Below are 21,986 nucleotides of genomic sequence, written 5' to 3'. Positions count from 1 at the left end.
TTTAAAGATTTCACATCCAATTTAGTGCAGTATGAAACTGCTGCAAATAGTCAAAAGTTCCAGAACAAAATGGACTGAATATGCCTTAAGTGGAGTTCTAATTTAAGACTTGTATTCAATTAATTATTCATTACCTGTTCAAATTTATTGTTGTCATATCATAATTTCAGAGAGAGTTTTCCTAATAAGGATCTACAAATTAGAAATCTCTGTTTTACAATGTATCTTGGAATTCTCTTCATGAGAAAATATTTTTGGAATACGAAGGCTATGGGATTTTGGAATTCTCCCTCAGACAAATTCCTTTCTTTTGAAATAACATTTAATCTTTGTAACTACAGTGTGAGTCCTGGGAGACTATATCTATAATTATGGTTCTGTTCTTTTTGACTAACAACACTGGCCCACTGACAATCCAGGGCCTTCTCTGTCCATCTACACATCTATTTATGAGCTACATAACATCTAGTTTACTTGATGGATCCTTCCCTCAACTCCAACAACCCCATAGTATACCTCCTGACTCCTGTTTCCAGATTGCCAGAACTTTTCTCAGATCCCTTATGGGGAAGCCTTCCTACATTTAGGAAACCCAATAAGGAATTTTGGGTTACGGTCACATCTTGTATTTACATAATGACTTCTTTGATGGTAAGCCCTTAGAATAGAATCCCAGAATGGAGCTTGCAGCCAAGCCCTATTGTATGAAAAACAAGGCCTGGAATGTAATTTTTTCAGTGTCTGTTGCTGGAGGGATGGCTAATGAAGTGACACATAGTTAAGGAAGTATCAAGGTGCTAAGTGTGGAACTTTTTTTCAGACTACAAGCAAGACGTGACATTCTTTTTCAAAGTGGAGGCTTAAAATTTTATTCTTATCACTACTGCACAGATAGAGCAGCCAGAGAGCTCTGGTAAGTGAGTCATTTTCATTAACAGTCAACCATTTTACCAACAGGTAAAGGAAGCAGCCAACATTTGCCGGGTACATTGGCAAAAAGCGGAGCTGTCTGGAAACATTCATTAGTAAGATTCACTATATAAAGTAAGTTTACATGAAAAGAAAGGGAAGCTGGGGGGGGGGAAGGAAGGAAGAAAAGGAGGGGAAGGGGAAGACAGAAAGGAGAGAGAGAGAGAAAGGAAGGGATATGGGGAGGTAGGATACAGGTGCCAGTTGGTTCTGGCACCAAGTGACCTGGGGACAAGAGCAACAGGGGACCCACAGAAGAGGATGCAGATTACCTCAGAGCAGAGACTTCTTCCTCGACCTCATTTGTTAAGGGTGATTGAATGTTCTGTGGTGAGCAGGAACTGGAGACTGATATGTAAACTCATTGCATGTTCTTTAAAGTTCTTGCAATTAACCGTGTGTGCCAAATTGTATCTAATTTCTAGTAATGATTTCAGTCATTCCTAATATGCTTTATTTTCATGAAACCTTTTGAGTATGTTCAAAGGAAGGTACATGGCTAGGTGAACACTACTTGTTACAGTTAAGGTTCTGATGGCAAGAACAGTAAAATCCAAGTAATCTGAGCCCTCCCACATCCATTCTCACAATTCTGTCTTAACGAGGCTTACTTCCCAAGAAGTTTTAGAAAATAAAAGGCAGAAGTGATCCATAAAATCAATAGAAGCTCCTAGATGTACATTTTGGTTAGTGGGGTCCCTCAACAACATTTATACTGCAACTCTTTTACTTAATTCAGGAATTTCAAATAGGAAATAGGAATCAAGAAAGGAGTATTAGTCAGGGAAGGTGGTAATCAAGACAGTGCTAGGCATTTGGAACTAGCTGCTTTAACAAATAAGAAAATACAAAATGGTTCAAACACAACAGAGGTTTATTTATCTCAAAGCAAATAAGGTGGGCATTCCTCCTCAGTGGAGGCTGGCTTGTCTCCATTTCAGCCGTCATTCAAAGTCTCAGACCAACAGTAACTCTGCCACCTTCATTATATGGTTTCTAAGGTCATCATAACCATCTCTAGCCCAAGGTAAAGAGCATGGAGAAGTGTTTATGGGAGGTATCTGTAGACCAGTCCTAGAAATGGGACATATGACTTCTGTTCACATTCAGTTGGCTAGAATTTAGTTGCATGGCATCACCAAATTGCAAGGGAGGCTGGGGAATGTGGTCTTAGCTGAATGCCCAGGAATATGAGGAAACAAGTCAGTCAACAGTTAGCAGTCTCTGACACAGAAGATATATATATTTATACCCCCTATTCCTCCTCAAATCTAGAATAACAATGCTTCATTTCCAGGACCATTACAGAAAGTCAAAAGATGGTTATGTTTATTACAATAGGAATAGAGTAAGAGCTACTGTTTACTGAACACTTACTATGTTCTAGGACCCATATTAAATTCACATATTATCTCATTTAATCCTCAGACTTTGCAGACAAAATGACAGACTGAGAGAGGACAAGTGACCTGTCCAATGTCTCACAGACACTCAGTGGCAGCTGGGATCTGAATGCAGGCTGTCTAACTCTGATGGCCAAGCCCTTTACTGCCTCATTCATCATCACATCACAGAAGGACCAAAATGTAAATTGCAATCTGCTCCAAAGTTAAGCCAGGGTTCTTCTATTTTCAACATCAGGAAAAGGAAGAAATGATCTTCAGATTTTGAAAATCCACACGTGGATGAACTTGAAATAGAAAATCAGGAAAGCCTTTGGCCAAGTTTAGAAATCCCTCGAACTCCTTGGATTCTGCCATTGAAACCTTGCTTGAGCCTTTCTGGTTTATTTTTAGTTTTTACCAGGCACCATTTCCTGGATCAGTGAAGCAGGTTTAAATATTCTTATAAGTATTTTGGACATAAGTGAGATTTTTTTTTAACTGAATGTGAAAGAAATGCAGAGAACTATGGGATGAGCATATCTAAAATAAATAAGTGCCAAACACTTAAGCAGTGAAGAGGACATATCTACCAAAGCCTGTTGGGCCTTACTGTGGCTGGCCTTCCTGAAACCTCACTTGTTCCTCCAATCTACTGTCCTTGCCCTGAGCCTGGAACCTGAAGACCCTATGATTTACTTAGCACCCTTTCCCAAAACTGCTTGAAACCCTAACAAGGATAATGCAGATCCCTAAACTCTGCAAACACTTTTATAATCTTTGTGGTTTGACCTTAACTTCCCATACTGTAATCTTCATGGTTTGACCTTAACTTCCCATACGGAATTCAACACCTAGTTAATTACTTGGGCCAAAAACAGGAGATGGGAGCAGAGATCCACCCCAGAAATTCCAGGCAAGCTGGATTAGTGAATTCTGCTCACCACTTTCCACAGGTAGTAACTTTGGGTACCTGTTGGGCTAGGCATACTCTCAGGTTTATGTTCAACATGTCTTCGTGGATGGTGGTCCAAATGTAAGACCATCTGTCCTCCTACTACACACCTGCTGGTGAGCACCTTGCTCCCCTTTTGAGGCTTTTGGAAAAATGATCACCCTCCACCCCTCCTGTGAGTCTTCCAGCCTCAGCCTCGCTAGCTACATGTATTAACATGCATCATGCCATGAGTCATGCTTGAATAGAATCTTTGCCTCCCATCCTAACTGTAGAAAGAAAAGAGGTAAAGACAAACAAACTTGCCCTGTTACCTACCACAACAAGATCATCATTTTCTTTCACATAACTGCTTCCTTATTAAAAGAAATAGAGTGAAGTGAAAACATTCCTGGAATATGGCAAACTGCTTAAAAAGCTGGATGGTATACAAGGGTGATTGTTAAACTATTTTATGCAGTCATTTCATGATTTTTAAATATTTCATAATAAATCAAATATTAAAGAGAAATAACCTGGACTGAATTTCTTGTTTTTATTTCCAGTTCTACTAATCACCACTGGGTCCTAAGCCACAGAGAACTAAGTCCTGCCAGCAACTGTGAGCTTGGAAGTGGATCCTTCCCCATGCAAGCTTTCGGATGAAACCTCAGTCCTGACGGACACATTAATTACAGCCTCATGAGAGATCTTAAAGCAGAGCCCCCAATTAAGCCATGCCTGCGTTCCTGACCCACAGAAACTGTGAGATAACAAATGTGTGTTATTTAAGCCACTACATTCGTGATAATGTTATTATGCAGTGACAGAAAACTGACAGTGCTTATACCTGGAAATGGCAGGCCTCCTCTCCTTTTAGGTCATCAGTATAAGGTAACCGGGCATTCCTAAAGTATACTTTTGCCTGAGTGCTACCCTCACATATTCTATTTAATTGCTCTGAGCTGTGACCTAGATATTAGAATTTTTTAAAACCAGTAAAACTATTTGATTATACTACAAAATTTGAAAACGACTGCAAAGCTAGTAGTTTCATGTTTCCCTCCTTTTTCAACCGTCACTTTTCTGCATTCTGAGATTTCCTCCTACAAATCACCTTACTTCATACTCACTTCAGACTCTTTGGTCTGCCTGGGTATGTACAATCATTTCTTCTCTGGTACATACTTGTTCTTTAGTACTTTGTTCCAGTCAAATAGCATCGGCAAACCCGGGCAGTTGTAGAGTGTCCAGAGTCAGTGGCACTCAGAAAAGGGGTAAGTAGGTCTCTGTACCTCTGCATCTTGACCTAATGTTAATGGTACCCAGATGGGGAAGTGTAGGATGGCAGTGTCTATCAGGAGGGAAGGAAGAGTAGGAAATCTGGGATGGAACATAACACTTCTGATCCATTAGTGACACATCCTGGCACTATTTAAGAAGTTAAAAGAAACCATCAAACATTCTAGCTTATAAGTGTAGTAAGTAATGGAGTAAGAGCCACTATAGTAAGCATATATAGTAAATGGTAGGTCTGAACTTTGGGGGAGAAAACCATAGCCTTGTTCCTTCCCTTGATAAAACACCACATAGTGACTGTCACTTCCTCAGTGTCTGTATTTAAGGGCATATGTCTGTGCATGTCTGAGTATACTATACAGAAATATAAATTGTGAAGTTATTTTTACTAGTTAAAATGACTGGTGGCTAACTTGTTCTGACTGATGAATGTGTTTCTGATTTGTCTTTGCAATATAACACAGAGGACACTGGGCAGAAATCTGCCCAGAGCAATGTGATTATTACGTTAATGGTTGGGACCTTGAGGCCCCCAAACCACAAGGGCACAATAACCTGACTTGAGGGAGAAAATCCTGCCCCGGCTAGAGGCCAAGGGGACAGCTGACAAGGAACACAACTTATATGCGTGCAACTGGCTTCATGCTCTGTTCCATCACCTCATGCTCAACTGATCCCCGCCCCCAGACAGACACCCCAGAACACCAGCCTTACTCCTGGTCTCCAGACACTACTGCTGACTATGAATGATCATTGCCTCCTCTCCCTGACCCTAGCTGCTAAACTATGCTAGAGGTTAGACATTGATTTATTACTTGTTTGCTGTTAAAATTGGCCTTTATAAAAAGGAAAGCAATTTTAACTGTGCCTTGCTGTGAGAGTTTTTATCCCTTCTTAACTCTTCCCTTGAACAAAGGAACCCTAAAATTAAGGCAGCAGTATACCGCACTCCCCACAGAGCTAAACTGCTCTGTGCCCTATCCACAGTGCCACCTATCAGAGGCTGTAAAGCAGAGTGGATGGAAACATGCACTTTGGCATCAATAGAATATGATTTCCCCGCTCTTTTACTACCTTCATGACTCTTGGGCAAGATACTAACCGTTCTAGGCCTCTGCTTTCTCATCTGCTCACCACAGTACCAGGCATAGTGCTTGAGGAACAGGAGCTATTATCATTTTTATTTATACTTTTTCACTCTAAAGTATAATCGGTCCAGGTTCATATTCACAAACCCAGCTACAGTCCACTCAGATTGGAACATTATTACCTCTATCCCCATGCATTCCCTCAAAGAGGAAGTCAAGCCCAAGATAGTGGCGTTACTCATTCTTAGTTACCCATCCATATATTTCTGTGTTTGGAAGTCAAAATCCCCATTTTTCTTAACAAGCACCTACTGCATATACAAAGCATAGTACCTGGTGATGGAAAAGAGAAAAACACATAAGACTTGTGAGCTTAGAAGTGGATTCTTCCCCCTTCAAGCTTTCAGATGAGACCTCAGCTCTGATGGTGTATTAATTACAGTCTCATGAGAAATCTTGAAGCAGAGTCCCCAATTAACTCATGCCTGGATTCCTGACCCACAGAAACTGTGAAATAATAAAATATGCTATTTTTAGGTAGGTATTGTGCTTATCTTTATCCATTAAACATACAAAAGAAATAGATGGATAAGGTAAGACTTAAAAATCTATACCTGTGCAAAATTTACTATTATCATAGTATTAGCTTTGGCTACCCACAACCTAGGGACCAATACAGTTTTCATTTATTTTGACTCACCAGGCAGTTTTTAGACTAAGCAGATGCCTGTGTGGAGTTTGAGCCAGGGCACTCTGGATTCCACATTGAGGAATGATGAGGGAAGAAGCCTTCTGATTCTAAGCAGCAATAAAGGTTTTCCTGGCCTCCCATAATCCTCTGCTAACTGAATTATGGAAATGATCATAATTACCTCAAAGTCCCTGGTGATTCCTATGTCTTTGGTGCCATTCACTGTCAGTTCACCTCGGCCAACCAGCTGTCTCATGGACTTGCCTTTTGTACCAAACCTTTAATGAAACTGGCATTTGTGTCAATAAACTTTAAGCCCATCTTGCTGAGATAATTATCTGGGTCACTCAAATTTCAGCTACTTCAAATAATTATAGCCTTTTAGCCTTGAATATAAGGTGATGATTAAAGAAGAAGGAATCAGGGTCCCCATGCCTAAGTCAATTAGATGGAAATGCTGGCAGGTCTCGGCTCAGGCCTCCGATTTGAATGCACAAATCTCTGGGCTACGTCAGGGCCTCACAGAGAATAAGTCACTTGTAAAACACACATTTGTTTAGCTGAATCATGCTCTAAAATGTGGACACAACAATTTTACACAATTTAACACATTAGCAATTTAACACGTTAGCTGTTGAGGGGGAGAAGCTACGTCATGGACACCATCGTAAAGACGGCTGTGGGCTGCTGGGACACTAAGCATCAACAACCAGAATGAGACTCCATTTTCCCCAAGAACAAAGATTAGAGCAAAAACCACTCTGCAGATTTCAAAGCTATCCACTTCCAGGGCTTAAAGACCAGTTGGACAGTATCACTAGGTTTCTTTTCCATGGCTTGGTAAAACTTCAAAGGGCTGACTTTTGGTCATTTCATGTTCATCCCTATATTCTTAAATGAGACAAAACTCCCCAATTACAAAAAGACTCATGTTCTCATTTTGGTCAAAAGCTTGAAATGTTCTGGCAAAAAAATATCTCTGGAGACTGGGAAATCACAACTCTTAAACCCTTTCCTTCTGTGGGACTAGAAAGACAAGCCTTTTATTAATCACCCCCCACCCCCACTTCCATCTCCACCTGTCAACATTTAAAACTGGAGACTAATGGTAGACAGGCTTCTCCTGCAGATAGTAATTGCCTTTCCAACAGAGAAGCTATCTCCAAAGCAACCAAGATATGAGCTATGAATTCAAGCTGCGACTCTCTATGTAAATTGCTGGCAGTGAAATTGAAATTTCCCCAAAGAAAGCTGCACTGATGCAGTCTATTAAATGCATTCCTACCTCAGACGCAGGGATGTACTCTAGCAGCTAGGAAATTGCCCATACCTCGTACACTGTACACAGAGATAAGACCCAAGCGCTTTACAACCTGATCTTACATTTTAAAAAGAAATCCTATTATTGATAATATAATTCAATAATTTCTATTCATCATTTAAAGCAGCCCGACTGTCCACAGCTGCCCACATTAGCTCCCAAATGAAATCATGATGTTTCATACGCCCCCATCTCACATTAGCTTGTTTTTCCCACATGGGCTTTGTCATGCTTTTGTGCAATGTATTTTTGGTCTTTGGCATGCCTTGACTACTCAGTATTAAATGTTCCCATAAATTTTCCTGTTTTGCTTAGTTTGATTTTAATATTTTTTGCCATAAACTCCTCTACCCCAAAAGCAGGATCTAGGGTCAGATAATGTTCTATTGCACTAAGCAATATTATTATTGTTCAGTTAATAAATAATGTACCTAAACAGCCTTGATTAGGGGATAAGATAGGTGAACCCTCATGGGCACAAAATTTAGTGAGCACTTGACATGGACTTCCAGATCACTGAACCACTCATACTTCATTCGGCCCACGTCCACCTCCATCGGCCATTACCAACCAGGCCCTCTCTCTGGAGTCCATCCTACTTCCCCCACCCCCACATTCCCTACGCACTCGATACCTGCAGGCTCCCTCAAAATCTGGTTATGAAAATCAAAGAAGAGGGAAAAATAAACATGAGAAGTTCACTCTGTGGCAGAGTGTCCCCTAATATTCACTGTCCCCATCCCCTATTACAGTATAATCCTTGATTTTTAGCTGGACGCATGGCTGCCTGGAATATACTCAGGAGTGATCTAGGACTAGTTCAAGCAAGCCAGGGCATATAAACAGAGGGTTCTTCTTGGAATGTTTGGGAAATTCCATTAAAATGAAGCAGGCTTGGGCCCTTTGCCCCCTTTCCTCTTTGTCCTTTTCTCCATCCGACTGTCTAGCGCTCTAGCCACCATCTTGGTACAAGAAGTCTGATGCCATGGCCTAGATATTACAGAGAACTCTATGGAACAGAGCCACCATTCTGGCCCTGAACTGTCTACCTCCAGACCTTACAGTGAGAAAGAAACTTCCAGCGTGTTTAAGCTGTAACTACTTGGGATGCCTGCTACTTACAATGGAATTTTACCTTAACTATAGGCACTCTGATTTTGACCAGCACCAGAGACTGGTTTTGTTTGTCTGCATTCAAATCATAAATTTTGAAGCACCTAGTAAGATCACATGATTGACAAATGTTTGACAAATTAATTAAAAGACTAAGCCCGTTAGTAAAGAAAAAGTTTGTTTTATTCACTAATTTAATGCCAAAAAATAACCGATTTTTAACAAATGAAAACAAAAAAGCAAGTCTTATTTTTTGTAAGCCACTTGTTATGGAATTCCAGAATCTAGGTTCAGAAGACAGCTCTCCAACTATGAGATTTTACTTTCCGGGACTCACTTCGCTCATCACTTTGCCCCTTAACCCAGGAGGATGAGAAGGGTGGAGGGAACAGGGCAAGCGGAGAGCCTCGTGGGTATGCCTCTAGCCCTGCAGCCATGCTTCATCCTAAGCTGTTCTACCTCCAGAATCCCATGTGAGAGTCTGTTTTAAAGAGTTTCACGAAGGAAATGAGAATTTTAAAAATCACTGGACCAGATAATACAGAAGTTCTCTTCTAGTTCTGACATTTTCAGATGAGAAAGACTCCCACGTGGCCAGAATTAGGCAGGTGGTAGCACTGCTGTGAACCGAGTCAAACTGGGAGCGGCATTGTCCTGGATGTGGTGCCAAAGGCAAAACCTGACTCACAGAAGTCAGAGCCGCACAGGAAGATGTCAGACCCAGTGGGAAAGCGACGGTACAGGGCTGGTTTTTTCTGTTTGGCTCCAGTTATGCATTCGATATAAGGACAAGTACATGTAAAGAATAGACACTTCCTTAACAGACACATAGTAAAAGCCATATATTGATGAATAGTTATGCATGTTATAAATGAACAGAGCAGACGCTGCCTGGATGCAGCTTATCTCATTTATTCATGAGCTGTCTAACCAGAGAAAAGCAGCAAGGCGAGGGGTGGAGAGCCCCCCTACACAGTGCTTGCTAGGGCTGGACCCGGCTGGAGGTGTTCACACTCTAGGGCAGGGAACAGCCCTCCCCCTCCGCCCCTGACATGAAATGAACACAGGCCCAGGAACTGGGAGACCCTAGTCTGGTCTCAGCTCTGCTCTTTCATGCAGTCGCTCTCCCTCACAGAGCCTTCGCTTCTGCTTCTGCAAATGAGGTTGGTCGAAACAATCTTTAATGTACTTTTCATTTGGAAATTCCAGGGTTTAACATGTAAAATGTGTGTGGAGGGCGGGTGATGCTTCTTCCCCACTCGAGATGGATAGAGGATAGAGGTCTGGATAGAGGAAAAGTGCCCCATTGGGACACTTCTGGACTCTTTACCCCTTGACCCACGCTACTTCTGTGGAGGTGGGGACCTAAATGGTTAGAAACTTTTATGGGGAATACGTAGCCAAGGTCAACTCCATCCTTCCCAGTTGGCACAGGGGGCAAACGGTTGACCTCTGCTGCCACTCTCGGTCCTGACCCGCCCTGCGGGGGAGCCTGCACCCACGGAGCACTGCCTGGGACACAGCAAGTGCTCCTCACTCAGGACCCCAGCACCAGTGAGTCCTCTTGGTTACATTTCTAATGATACGTCCTTAAACCTGGCCTAGGTGTGACTTCATCTCGTAGCTGAACGTGGAGGTAGGCATCAGCTGTCAGCCCACATGCCTGCATCAAAGGGGGGCCTCTGTCCCATTGATTCTTCTATCAAACAGCTTTGTGGAAGATGCACTATTATCCCATTTCATACATGAAGAGACTGAGCCTCAGAGTTTAATTAACTTGCCCGAAGTCTCATGGCTGGGCAATACTGTCTACCTCATAGGGTTTATGTACAAATTCTGTGAGCTGTTTGTGAATGTGCTTTTTCAGGTTGTGTCTTTGAGGCCCAGCTGTGTGACAGCGTGGGGGACCATGGGATGCAGCCCACCTGGAGAGCGGCCCCCATCAGCTGCCTAATGGATGAAGGGAGAACCTCTCACCTCTTCACGGGTCTCCTGCTCAGAAGCCACCAGCTGAGCAGAGAAGTGGGCTCATCAGGTTCCCAAGGAAACCACCTCTCTCAGCCGAAGCCTGAGGCTGAGAGGAGACAAATTTTGGAGGGCCAAGTTTCTCTCAGGAGGTCCAGCTCATCTGGGAGCCTCAGGATGGCCTCCAGCCCTCCCTGGCAGAAGAGAGAAACTTCCACCTGGCAAAGCTGTCAGCCAGTTAGAAGGAACCATCTGCAAGCCCCAGCAGCCGCTGGTTTCAATGTTACCTCGTCCAGAGGTGTCTTCAACTGCTTGGATCAGCAGTTCTCAACCTGGGGGGCCACAGAACCCCCTTGGAGAACTTTTTTAAAAATGCCTGGGCCCCATCACTTTCCTGGTGAAACCCAGTATTTCTGGGTTTGACCCAAGAGACCAGCATAGGAAACTGCCGTTCAACAAAGCTCAGCCCTTACCACCCCCAGACCCACATCCCACTTTGATGCCGTGTAACGAATGTCACCGCCATCGTGTTGGCTAGGATGACTGCGTGATCTGCCGGCTTGTGACCTCCATGACAGCAGGGAGCACGTGGTACTCTCCTCTCCAGTGCCTCGCACGCTTCTCCACATTCGGCAGCAAGTCAAAGTTTGGTGAACAAAATCAAATAGTCATCACTTAGAATTCAGGACTTTTTTTTAAAAAAGCGCAACATTATTTTGCCAGTGGTAAATCAGGTAAGTATATATGTGTGGGTCTACATGGGTCTCGGAGGTGCACAGGTGAAAACATGATTACAAACAGCCATACAATTCCTTCCACGAGTCTTATTATGAAGTAGGTATTCTCACCTAGCTGTGAGGTCTTGGGCAAGTTAAACTCTGCGCCTCAACTGCTTCATCCTTAAAATGGGGAGAATGGTGCCTCCCTCACACAATTGTTGAGAGGATTCAAAGAAATATCCCTAGCACTTGGAGCACTTCCAGGCTCACAGTGAGAGTTCAAGGAGGCTAGCTTTCTTCTTATTATCACTATCATCTCCTCGTGTTACAGAGGGTAAACTGAGGCTCAAACAGGGAAAGTGACTTGCCCAAGATCTCACAGGGTTAGGTCTAAAACCAAGGTCTGCTGGCTCCCAATCTTGTATTTTGTCATGTATTGCGTTGAGAATGTTTCTTTGACGCAGGACGAAGCAGGCACTATCAGCCGAGTTTCCAGACAAGAACACTCAGGACCAAGAAAGGGGAGTTGCCTTGAAGCCACACAACTGACGGATCAGAATCAACCAGAGGGAAGAGCATGGCATCAAGAGTCAGGGTACTTCTCTCTGCTCCCACACAAGCCACCTGTGGACCTGCAGCAGGCCTCAGTTTCTCCCTGTGCCTCAGTTTCTGCCCCTAGACCAGGGGACTGACAAGTGGCCACTCGGTCTCCTGCAGCCCCACCAGGCAGCCCAGCATGTGTGCACTCCGTCCACCCCAGGGCGGGGCAGCCTCCTGTCTGGGCGAGCCCGGCAGAGGAGATGGTAAATTAGCCCACCCTCCCCACGATGCCTGGCTCTCCCCAGAGGCATGGAAAGATGAGGCCACCCTTGGGACATCCCCCCCCCCACTTGGCCCAGGCTGCACACATTCATTATACACATCCTGAGCTAGGAAGCTCTGGGGAGCCTGTTCCAGGAGATGATGGTCTCAAGTTCTCCTCTGGAGCATTGGCAAGGTGGTAAATAGCCACTAACGAGTCTCTGGCCTGTCTGTGGCCTGCCCATGTGTCTCGTTCCCTGGTTCCGCCGATCACAGAGCTGCATTCTCCCTGCAAGAGTGGCTCTGGCTGTCCTCTAAGCCCAACAACAAAAGGAAACTAGACAGAGTGCATATTAAAAACCAGGCAAGAAAAAATACACCCTGAAACCACATCAAAATATTTCAAGTAATTATTTCTGAGGGATCTTTTTCTTTGTGCTGTTTCATGATTTTTTCCTAAAGATTTTATTTGTTTATTTGACAGACAGAGAGAGCACAAGCAGGGAGCAGAGGCAGAGGGAGAAGCAGACTCCCCACTGAGCAGGGAGCCCGATGCAGGACTTGATCCCAGGACCCTGGAATCATAACCTGAGCCAAAGGCAGACGCTTAACTGACTGAGCCACCCAGGTGTCCTGCTATGATTTCTTTCTTTTTTTTTTTTTAAAGATTTTATTTATTTATTTGACAGAGAGAGAGACAGCCAGCGAGAGAGGGAACACAAGCAGGGGGAGCGGGAGAGGAAGAAGCAGGCTCATAGTGGAGGAGCCCGATGTGGGGCTCAATCCCACAACGCCGGGATCACGTCCTGAGCCGAAGGCAGACGCCCAACCGCTGTGCCACCCAGGCGCCCCCTGCCTATGATTTCTAACAGGAAATAGGTACTACTTTTCCAAAGAGAGTCTATGACAATTTTTTATGTTTATCCAGGCAGGAATTCATGAAGAAGTGAATTGCCTCAGCTTCCTGCTTTTGTCTCTGCAGCTGCCAGGTGAATCTAAGCTGTGGGCAAGGAAGGGGAGCCAGAGACACCCAGCACACGTGGACACGCACGACAGAGCCTAAGAAGCTGGACAGGGCCAGGTGTCACTGAGATGACATAAGTGGGAGATCCTGTCCCCCTAACGCGCAGCCCCCTGTAAGTCAGCTCATTCCTTCCCCTCACCTGCCTGCTCCCTGGATAGGACTGTCCGTGGCCTGCCTCTGGCCAGGTCTGAGCTGCTTCCCAGGGCCCCCCTCCCACACTTAGCCATTCACACTGTCTAGAGTCAGGACAGGACATCCACCCTATGGCTTACTGCCAACCAGAGGCTTGAGCATTTTGCTTGTTCACTCATGATCACATTCTCACAAATCTAGGGAGAGATCTGCACCAGCCCCAGAGCAGTGCCGAAGAAAGGCCACCGATTATAGAACGTTCCCAGTATGCCAGGATCTTTACATACCTTCCATCATTTGTTCATTCAGCAAATATGTGCTGACTTCCTGCTACGCACCAGGCATGATGCTAAGCTTGGTGCTGAGGGTACAATATCGACTGATACAGACAAAACTGGGACCCATGAGCAATTACAGACTTTGTTTCCAGTCCTCTCAAGGAACCTGCACAGTTGATATTATTTCTATTTTACAGATGAGAAAACTGAGGCTTAGAGAGATTAAACAACTAGCCCAAGGCCACACAGCCCAAAAGGAACAGAGCCAAGATTTGAACCCAGATCCATCTGAACTGCAAATGCACTTTCTACTACCTGCATCATTTCTCAGCAAAGGGAAGAGTAGCTCTCTCAGCTCTGCATTTCTGAGGCTTCACCAAATACACTGTCCACAGTGGAAAGGATGCCTTACATTTCTTTGTACTTGCATGATCATTAATGAATTATCTCACTTTGAGCCCCAGGACTCACCTACCCTTTCTGTCTTCTCCCTAGTCACCTCTCTCTCTCCTTCACAGCCAATTTTTTTCCTAGCTTTATTGACATTTAATTGACGTATAATATTGTGCAAGTTTAAGGAGTACAAGGTAATGATTTGATACATGTATATGCTGCAAAACTGTTAACAACAGTAAGGTTAGTTAACACCTCCATCACCTCACATAATGACCATTTTTCTTGTAGTAAGAACATTTAAGATCTACTCTCAGCAGCTTTCAAGTAGTCTGTAATACAGTATTGTTAACTATGGGCACCACGCTGTGCATTACATCCCCAGAACGTATTCATATTATAGCAGTTAGCTGACCTTTTTTTTAACTTGTATAGAGCTGACGCACAATGTTGGTTTCAAGTGTACAACTTAGTGAATTGGCAAATTTATACATGATGTTATGCTCACCACAAGTATAGCCACCATCTGTCCCATTATATCACTATTACAATACCATCGACTGTACTCCTTAGGCTCTGCTTTTTATCCCGGGGACTTGGTCATTCCATTACTGGAAGCCTGGTAGTACCTCCCTCTCCTCTTCACCTGTTTTGCCCTACTCCCCATCCCCCACCCCTCTGGCAACCATCAGTTTGTTCTCTGTATTTATAGTTCTGATTCTGCTTTTTATTTATTCATCTTTTTAGATTGCATTTATGAGTGGAATCATATGGTATTTGTCTTTCTCAGTCTGACTGATTTCACTTAGCATAACATTCTCTAGGTCTATCCATGTTGTCTCAAATGGCACAATCTCATTTTTTATAGCTGTATAATATTCCTTTGTGTATATATACCACATTTTTCTTATCCTTTCATTTATTGATGGATACTTGGGTTGCTCCCATATCTTGGCTATTTATTATAAATAATGCTACAAGAAACATAATCGTGCAAATATCTTTTTGAGCTGGTGTTTTCATTTTCCCTGGGTAAAATACCCAGTAGAATTATTGGATCATATGGTATTTCTATTTTTAATTTTTGAGGAACCTCCATAGTGTTTTCTGTAATGGCTGCACCAATTTACATTCCAACCAATAGTGCACAAAGTTTCCTTTTTCTCCACATCCTCGCCAACGCTTGTTTCTTTTTCACAGCCAAACTTTTAAAGAATAACCTACATTCTCTCTGTCAGCTTCCTCACATGCTGTTCACTCTTCAGTCCTTTCTGGTCCTGGCTCCACCCCCTACCAAAAATGCTCTCTGCGAGCCAGTCCATAACGCTGCCATTAAACCCACACCTGTGTGACTTGTCCCTTCAGCAGCATGCAACTCCTTGAAATATCACTGTCTTGGTTGCTGGGGCTCCAGTTTTCCTCCTCCTTCTCTGGCTATCCCTCCAGGGCTCCTTTGCAATTACCCCTCCAGGGCCCTTCATTAAATATCCCCAGGGCTCCAGCCCAGCTCCACACTCACACTTGTCACTGTCAAATCTCCATCTCCTGCCCAGAGCTATCACCTGAGATTTAGACAGATCTGTCCTCCAATGCTTGGAACCTGCCCTTGATACCCCCTCCCACAAAGTTGTCCCCCTGCCTGAGTTACGTGCAAGAATTAATGGCATCCTTTTCACCCTGACAACGAACCCTCCTCCTACTCCCACAGCCCCAGTTGGCACCAAACCCTGTTGACCCCACTCCTCAGTAATGTCTTTAATTATCTACTTCGGTCTCCCACGGCCACTACCTCCTTGCAGGGCCTCACTACTATCCCTTCAACAGCTAGCCACTGGTCTCGTTTTCCTCAGTGAGTCTTGCGTCCTTCAGTTCATCCTCCACCCTTAGCTGGAGGAGCTTTCAGAAATTTCAAATCTGCTGGTCACTCCCCTGCTCTAAATTGTTTTACTGGATTCCTCCTTGATTCAAACTCATCATCATGACCTACAACCAGATGATGACCTTTCTAGCATCATCAGGCACGACCCATTCCCACCAATGCCCTAACTATATTAAAATCGATGCAGTTCTGGTACCATGCCAAGTTCTCCACCCTGGTATATACCTCTGTACTTGCTGGTCCTGCTGCTTGGAAAGCCCTCCTTTACTCCTTTCATCATTCAAGATGTAGTTTGGGTGTAATCCCTTCTAGGAAGACTTCCCTCAACCTTGTCTTGGTTTAGGGGTTGTCCTCTGGGCTCCCATCCTTTCCATACAGTACTTTCTTACAACATCTAGCACACTGCTCGGTAATATCACATGTATTATCTCCCCTGTTAGACTTTAAGGTCCTTAAGAGCATGCCCTGTCTTTTTCATCTTGTCTTTGCAGTGCCTCGTACCACTATGAAAGCTGGTATACAGAAGATGTTCAGTGGAAGGATGAGAGGAAAGGTGGGTGGATACGAATGAACAGGTAGATGACTGAGACCCAGATGTGACTGGGGTTAAAGAAGTTGTCTGTCCACACCCATCTCTTGGCTCCTCATTCCCCAGGAGTGGAAAGAGTAACCCTGCAAAATGGCTCCAAAGCCCTGTGCTAAGCAAGGTTCTGAAAGCTATGGAGGAAAAGCATATGGCGCACACAAAGAACTAGAGTGTCATAAGCAGCCACGATTTTATAAATGGGGGATATCCAGGTTGGCATGGAAAGAAATTCAGAAAATGCTATTATACAAAATATGACCACATATACCTTCTATAGGAGTACAAAGAGTGACGTTTTCACCGAACAAATAGTCTAAATGTTCCACTGGGTACAACTCATACCACTGCACACCAAGCCACAGTGATCTTTGACAAAGGAGAATCTCCTAAAAATATCTAAGCACCTGTTTTGACAAGAAAAAACAAATAAACAAACCTGCAGTTAATTAGTATGTTCAGAAAATAAAGATTTTTCAAAATCATAACTGAGATCTTTTGTCGAGGCCTGGAAATTGATAAAACCAAATGGACTGCTACCCTAACACTCTCGATAATGATATCGAGTCTTTGCTGAGTGTGGGACACTGGGCCTCCCTCTCCCAGAGCTCAACACTCACACCACAGCTTTCTTCTCATCCTCAAGACAACCCCGGGAGAGGGGCAAGGCAGGTATTTTTATCCTGAGAAAACAGATAAGGAAAATGAATGGGAGGAAAGGAGAGGACTCTAAACTTGAGGAGAGTGACACCAAATTCCCTTTCTTGTCTCTAGTTTGAAGCAATGTGAAAGGAAATTTGCAACCAGAAAAGAGTACGTGGTGAAAACAAACGCCACTTTTCTCCATCTGATAAAGCTGTTCCCCCAGCTACACTTGACAGCTGTCCTCCTCCCATCCTCTCCTTTATTCTCCTTCTCTTACATTCACGCTTCTCCTCACTCAGGACACTCCAGCTCTTTTCTATCATTCAGCAAAATAAGGCAAAAAGAAGGAGAAGGACACACCTTTTTGGTCAATGAATGAATCCTATGTGATTCCTTCTACTGCTAGTGTCCATCTCAAACCCAGGGGGAGTTAGGTGGGGGATGCTGTACCAGTCGCGATTCTCCAGAGAAACAGAACCAAAAGGAGATATATTTAAAGAGATAGATAGATAGATAGATAGATAAACAGACAGACAGATTATCCATTGAGGGTCTGAAAAGAACAAAAAGGTGGAGGGAAGGCAAAACTGCTTTCTGTCTGAGCTGAGACATTGATCTTCTCCTGCCCTTGGACACCAGCGCTCCTTGTTCAGGCCTTTGGACCTGGACTGGGACTTAACACCATCGGCTCAGACATCCACTCCCGCCCTCCCGGTTGAGACCCACCGTGCCACAGCTGGCCCCCTTAGATCTGCCCTTACATGTAGAAGACAGACACAGTCCTCAGATGGAGTGATTTAGGAGGCTCGAGAAACACTTCTGTTCCCAGATGTGCCTGTGCCTGAAGCCCGCTGTAATGATTCCTTCCAAATGGGCTTTTGTCATTGCCCTCTGCCCACCCCGCCTCCTGAGGATATGTACACTTGACCACACAATTGTTCTTCAACTTCAGTATGACTCAGCAAATCTCGGTGTAGCACCTGGGAATCAGCATGCCTCCCCAGCACCCAGAAGAGATTTGGGAAGTATACTTCGAGCCACACTGTCCTTAAGCCACAATGCGGTCTTCTTTTCTAATGCTTTGCTCCTGGCATGGCTGAGGACACGGACTGCTGGCTGGCCTGGTTTCTCAGACACGCGTGCTGCAGAACCAGATCCTGGAACCCTGAGCAAGAGGGGTTCTGCACACCCATGTGCACACGCTCACACAGCTGCTGAATGCAGTGCCCCCCAAAGCGCCCAGCCTGAACCTAGACCTCCAGCCAGGCTGCGTCTGGGGCCCCAAATCCAAAATGCTGGGTAGGTCACAGCCCTCCTCCTCCCACAAACAAAAATAGGGCTGAGAGGCAGGCAGCACATTCCTGCCTGAGGAGCCGTATCTCCGCGCTGATTAAATAAACACAGCTTAATTAAATTAAAGCAAGATCAGAACCTGCCTCAACTCTGCTGGCAGCGCAGCACAGTCCCTCATGAATCTTTCATTTTCATAAATGAATGATTACTTGTCTGCTTTGGGGCTCGTCCTGAGGGAAGGGGTGCCTCTGGGTAGAAACGGCTCCCTCCGGTCAGAGAGACACAGTTACCAGGCGGCTTTTTTGTGCACTTTGTGGGGGTAGTAAGCACCGTGACCTGTTACTGGGTACAAAATGAATGTGACCGTGACCGAGGCTGCTTTCCTGAAGCCAGAGAGTTGTCTGGAGCTCTGGAACAGTCAACCAAGTGTATGGTGGAGAGACAGAGGGAAACACAGAAATGGAGAGAAAGGGAGCGAGACAGACCCTGAGCACCTGCGGACGAGGCAATTACAAATATGCTCAGCAGGGCGGGGGCTTGTTCCGGAAGATTTTCTCAAAAGAGATAAAAGCCACGGTGCAAACGTTATGGAGCAGATAGAAAACCTCTGCTCAGCAGGACAGAGCCCACGGCCGCCTTGAGAGGCTCTGCGGGGAGGCACACGGCCAGCGGGGCCTGCCTTGCCCTGCGAGTCATCTGCGCTGCAGAAGAGCAGAGCAGGGAGGGCACGGACCCCACGGCCCTAGGGGCCCTTGCAAACAAGGGACCCAAAGCCAGCGGCCCGCCTTTGCCCCCTCTGGAAACCCGAGCGGGAGCGGCACGGGGCGCGGCGGCCTGCTCTCTGGCCCGCGGGCTCGGCCCCCGCAGCGCCGGCTCCGTGGCCGGGACCGGCCTCTTCGGCCCGGTTGGTCTCTCCCACAGGCTGGGCAGGGCAGGGCAGAAGAGAAATGCACAGTTTGCAAGTTCCTGTGGAAAGCCTTTGGGGAAGGAAGCTGAAACTAATGGGCAGGCTGTGGCTCTCATTCAGCCCCCACGGTCGCTTCCATTAGCCTGGAAACGTGAGAAGAACGGCGCGAGCTAGCGCCGTCCTTCGTGCCCGCCCGTGACTGCTGACGGGGTGATTTTCTGGCTCCAGACTTACCCTCACCCGCAGGACTTCGGCTCAGATTTCGCAGAGAACGGAGGGCCCACCTCACCCTACAAACTCTTGGAGCTCCACCGTGGGCTTCCGGCGCGGCGCACCTCTCCCCTCCCCCCACCGCCAACAAGATCCGGCAGCAACTGAGCGGCCGCAGCTGGTCCTGCCACGCGGCTCACCTGTCTCCAGCCGCAAGCCCTAATGTGAGCCTCAGCCCAGCCTGCGATCCTTCTGCGTTAGCTTTCTGACCAGGGGGAGAGGTGTCGTCTCGCCATTCCAAGGGCTCCTTACCCAAGGAAGGCTTCCAGACGACTTCTCCGGTCCCATTCACTCCGGCCTCTCCAGTGATCCCAGAGATGTGAGGATCAAATGAGAACGCGCACTAGAAACCATGAGGCATTCCACCAATACGCAGCCCTGGGTCATGGCTGACCCTAAACTCTGACCACATTAAAGACACATTTAAAACCCAAAGGACCAGGGCGCCTGGGTGGCTCAGTCGGTTAAGCATCTCCCTTTGGCTCAGGTCATGATCTCTGGGATCGCCTTCTGCCTGCTGCTGCCCCTGCTTGTGCTTTCTCTCTCTCTCTCAAATAAATAATAAAATAAATAATAAATGTCAAATAAATAAAATCTATCAATCAATCAATCCCAAAGGACACAGGGCTTCTAGCTCAAAGTGACAGACTCAGCCAATAGGTTTATGTCCTCTCTCAACAAAGAGGCTAAAAGAGATCCATGGGAAGATTTAAGATTTCAAAATGTTTCTGTAACGTGTAAAGCACGGAAGAGCGTTAAGTAGGCTGAGCACAGAGGTTGCAGAGAAGATACAGAGAATGGAGGGCAGGAGTGAGAAATGAGGGTAGAAACTGATTGAAAGTCTGCATACAGAATAACACACTGACATGTCTCTCCACCATCCCTGCTTACAAAACATATGGTAGCCAGACAGCTACATAAAAGCCCAGGAGAAAAAAAATGCCTAAAATTAGAGCTGAAATTTTGTCTCTGTAAGGAATGTGAATGAGCATTCTGGGAAGAAGTAGGGCATCAAGTGTGGGATTACTGTGTGTGCAGTAAACCCTCTCATTTTGACATTTAGAAACCCTTCAGAGGAGCAAGTGGCTGCCTTCCCACAAAGCAGAGCCCATCACAGTCAACAAGACTCAGCCACGGACCCAGGGCTCCGGGACAGCCTTGCTACTGGCTCATTCTTAAATGGCCATCATCACCACACTGCTGTGAAAAGCCCAAAATGTGAAATAGAAAGACCAACACAAAAGATAAAAGGCTCTTGGAGAAAAAATAAAGAAGAAAAGAGAACTGAAGTGAAAAAAACCTCTAATATTCCCAGAGATAGACGAAAAGATGCTACATCCATCAAATATAAACATAGAAAAGAGACCATCAGAGAAAAATTCTCAGAAAACACAAATAGGACTGCTAAAATTCTTTAAAGTTAGTAAGAATTGGAAGATTAAACTCTTGAAAATATCCCAGAACGTTAAACATGAAGCTAAAGAGGGAAAAGAGAGACAGAGAAGGAGAGAGAGAGAGAGAGAAGGTACATAGGAGCAATCCAACTAATAGAATTCCCAGGAAGAGAAAAGAAAGGTCATGTAAGGATGGAGATAATCATGGAATAACCAGAAGACAATTTCCTAAAGCTGAAGAAGGATACAAGCATTTACATCGAAAGGTCTCCTTTAATGCTCAAAACAGGCCATTTTTTAAAGTCCTCTGTTCAATCACATTGCTGTGACATTTTGGAACACAAAGGATGACACTAAAATCCTAAATGCATCCACACAAAAAGAGAAGAGGTTCTTGGTTGCAAGAGAAACAACACAAATGATTGATAAGCTAACTTACACAGAATAGAAATGCACTGGGAGGGTGTTGAGCAGCTCTCTATTGACGGAAGGGCTCTGGAAAGACGCTCAGAAAACAGGCAGAAACAAAGGGAGGCCAAAAAACAGGCATAGAGTCAAGGTCCTGCTAGAGACAGCCTGGTTCCTATGGAGCTGCCCCTCTTGCTGGGTCCTGCCTACCAATTCCAAGGTCACCACCACTACCACTGAACTCTGAACACATCCCCCGCTGGCAAAATAAATTTTTGCACCATTCATTCCAGATTCAAAGTCCCATATAGGAGCATCGGGTGGGCTAAGCTTGGGCATATGTCAGTACCCTGGTTTTTGGAAATCGGAGAGAACAACTACCTGGCCTCCTGAGTGGGAGGCAGAGCCCTGCATCCCCCCAAGACTCACACAAAGGTAGATTACTCAAGCTTCAGAAGAGGTTCACATGCCAAGCAGTTAAGAACACCCAAACAATAA

The 21,986-nt window shown here is 45.1% G+C and overlaps 1 long non-coding RNA gene across 1 annotated transcript in view; it reads right to left on the bottom strand.

Annotated features, from left to right (window-relative positions):
• LOC130542795 (uncharacterized) overlaps positions 1-19,775 on the bottom strand; it is a 103,016-nt gene extending 83,241 nt beyond the window's left edge. The window contains exon 1 of the long non-coding RNA XR_008957629.1: positions 19,651-19,775. This is a non-coding gene — a long non-coding RNA (uncharacterized LOC130542795). The remainder of the gene's footprint in view (positions 1-19,650) is intronic.
• Between the last annotated feature and the right edge of the window lie 2,211 nt (positions 19,776-21,986).

The sequence above is a fragment of the Ursus arctos genome, unplaced genomic scaffold (genome assembly GCF_023065955.2).
Source record: "Ursus arctos isolate Adak ecotype North America unplaced genomic scaffold, UrsArc2.0 scaffold_5, whole genome shotgun sequence".
Lineage (NCBI taxonomy): Eukaryota > Metazoa > Chordata > Mammalia > Carnivora > Ursidae > Ursus > Ursus arctos.
The sequence above is the reverse complement of the archived record's forward strand: the minus strand, read 5'-3'. Positions and strand labels throughout refer to the sequence as shown.